At 43.9% G+C, this 3,230-nt stretch overlaps 1 long non-coding RNA gene across 1 annotated transcript; it reads right to left on the reverse strand.

Annotated features, from left to right (window-relative positions):
* Positions 1–378: 378 nt before the first annotated feature.
* On the reverse strand, positions 379–1,858 carry LOC139758419 (uncharacterized). Its single transcript, XR_011714819.1, has 3 exons — positions 1,753–1,858; positions 1,304–1,527; positions 379–496 (listed from the first exon to the last, which is right to left on the reverse strand). It is a non-coding gene; the product is annotated as an uncharacterized lncRNA (long non-coding RNA).
* Between the last annotated feature and the right edge of the window lie 1,372 nt (positions 1,859–3,230).

A 3,230-nucleotide genomic window follows, 5' to 3' on the forward strand; every position in this document is an offset into this window, starting at 1 on the left:
GCTCCCACAGTTTCTTGTGCAACGCATGTCCCGACTAACCATAAGAGGCGGAATCCTGTATATATTGTTCAGTTTGCTGACAATATGTCTTGTCTTTCTCTCTTTCACCATAACGCCAGTTCATATTCCTGCCGCTACGTTTGAAGTCTGATATTGGAGTGAGCAGAAGTCTTAGACACAGTATTTTACATAGAACTATAACTGGAATAAGAGCGATGCGATTAAGTGTTCAAGCAAGGTCTTGTGGATCTCCTGGCTTTCCTTAAATTCGTATTATATTTTTGTACTTTGGGAGTGCATTTTTATGTAATGATTCAAGTAAGTTTCTGTTAGTATCTTAGTTCCATCAAGCATGATCATTACTCACTTGGAGAACTTGTCTGGGAAGAGCGGGAGGCGTGAGACGAGGGCGAGGCCCCGGTCGGGTGTCCAGGAAGCAACCAGCAACGGCTGAGACCCCGGGAGGCTGTATGGTAGGTGTATGTACATACTGCATCTGTTGAGAAGGTATTGGCTATCCATTATGTTCTCTCACTACGGTAGTCTTGTTTAAGTATTCTATTTGCGTAATGTACACTCGGCAGCAGGAGTTCGCAGGCACGTACCTAGTATGTTTATGTCAACAGAGCTGGTAACACTGCATTGGTGGGAGGGATGCATGGCAGAGTGAACTGTTAGATAGATGGCCACTGATATTACTGTCAAACTGATCTTGCATGTAGATAGGTGTGTTTGTGTTTTGTATAACCGGTAAAGAGCAGGTAAGAAAAATACCCATGAATGTTAATGAACGTAATATTTCTTGGTGCTGCTTAGAACTGCCGTTATCGTACAGAAACTGTTAACCATCAAGCAATAATCATGTTAGATGTCACTATATCAGTTAGTGTCTACTGTGATAGTCCACGCAGTATTTTGTATACTGTATAGCTAGATTTAAACATAGCACCTGTATCAAACAGGAACATGTAACATTTACGAGCAAACTGTCATGTCTTGTGACCTCAATACACTCACATTCTCCCTCTACTGCCCCTCCCAGGCCTCCTCACACCCACTACCCTGTCTTTACCCAACCTTCTCGGGCCAGTGATATAGCTATCTTCATGTATATGTAACTACCTCTGGTCGAATGATAAAGGTTATTATTGCTTACCCTGATAATAGTTATGTTAACAGTTCACCTCACTCTGTTATGTTCCATATATACCTACTCATCCTCCATTTAGTTTTACCAGCTCATACTAGTACGTGCTCGCGCACTTCTGTGGCAGAGTTTACTGAAAACCACAAGCTGAATGACCTATGAGAGCCTGGAGTGCCGTTTACAATGATGAACAGGGCATTCCTCTGAGCGAAGGTTCTGTGGAGGTCGTGCAAGGCCATGACAGGTAGACGGGTGACACCCAGGAGCCTGGTCGGCCACAGCAGGAGTTGGCTTCTGAAGGATCGTCTGGCAACAGCAGCGAGGAAGCTTGGGTCGTCGCTTACCACTACCACCGTCACGCACCATAACACTCGCCGAATCTATGGGATATGTTCTAATGGATGTTAGGTAAAAATGGTCTACTATCCTATGTATTAAGATGAAAACAAACTCTCATCATCTTAGTCGTTAGGTGAGAGTGATTATTATCCTAAATGTAACAGGAGTACACATTCCCTGCTTATCTCTAATATGTGAGAAATTTACCTATATCAATAATAACAGAGTAACTGACCTACATCGGCAGTAATAGGAGGAGAACAGACCTGCAGAGCCGTGTCGACCATGTAGGATATCCTCGCCTGGGTCATATTATCTTCCTGGACACCAGTTTCAACCTCGAAAATCCCAAACTCACAGGGGGTCTGTAACCCTCGTAACACCTATGGTGCAAGGGACAAAAGTTATAGTATCATACAATGTAAACATAATCCCGGCAATATCCAGCTATAGCATCTAAAACTAAAGTAACTTACCTCATAAACACCTGTGGCTGAAGTTCTGCCATCTGTAAAGAGGAGGACGGAACATCGGATGGGACACGCTGCTGACAGTACATCGTCCACTGCCCCCGACGCTAATACGAGGGTATTGCTATCATCTGAAGTGATGCAAACGAAAACTAAATGTTACATTTGCTCACATATTTTCTGGCCGTCAACAATCTCACAAACATTGTCAAGACAGATTCATCATAATGACCAAGACGCTTCCTACTGATGAATATGGACACTTAAATTTTCCTTTGCTCACCCTACAAAGACGCACAAAACGAAACCGCGCTTCACGATGAGTGATCTCGTCTGGTGGACGTGACTGGATTTCTGAGCACTGCAGAAACCCCAAAGAAGGAAATCTTTGGGTAAGGAGGTGGAGCTAAGCTATATGTGCATATGTATTTTCTTTTCTCATAATATTTTGGCCGTTTTTAGCTATAGCGAAGCAGTGCCAGCAACCGACGACAAATGCCTTTCTTCACACCCAATCTCTAATTTTCATGTATGCACCGAAACCAGGGTCCACTGTCCACAGCCATTACCCATGGACCACATCCTGTTTACTTTGCCCTCTTCACATGCACTGGTTCAGCCCACTGACGGCATGTCGTCCAATTCGCTCCATCACTTGTAAACGTAACACCTTCGTGCATGTTCAGGCCCCAAACCTTCAAAGCATCTTTCACTCCATCCATCTATCTTCTCAGCAATCCTCCTTTCCTTTGCCACATCCATTTCTGGTAAGTAGATTCGTCTTCATTGTTCATTTTCTCCATACCTCCAGACCCACTCAAGACATCCTGATCAGCTCTCTTGAATAGACTATGCTTACAGCCACACCTCGCTCTTAAGAAACCATTTCCCACACGATCATCCTTCCTAACTTCCTCGTTGTGCTCAGGAATTCTATTGATAAGAAGCTCATCCTTTTCCCGTTCTCTTACATTTAGTGCCCCAGATTCGCAACCATACAACACCGTCGGACCTACCTTGCCATCAAACATGCCCATCTTTGCCATTGCAAACGGTGACTTCTCCTTACACACTCCTTAATGCAGTCACTTTGCCTCATTTTATGTCCTGTAACTAACTTCATCTACAATCATGGCTCCACCATTGCAATGTCTATTCCTAGGTACTTAAAGCACTCCACTTCCTCCAGGTTCACCCCATTCAAACTCGAACCAAACTTTCTCGCCCTGCCGCAACTTTACTTTTGTTCATATCAACTCTCATCTTCCTCCTTT

Source organism: Panulirus ornatus, chromosome 30, assembly GCF_036320965.1.
Source record: "Panulirus ornatus isolate Po-2019 chromosome 30, ASM3632096v1, whole genome shotgun sequence".
Taxonomy (NCBI): Eukaryota; Metazoa; Arthropoda; class Malacostraca; order Decapoda; family Palinuridae; genus Panulirus; species Panulirus ornatus.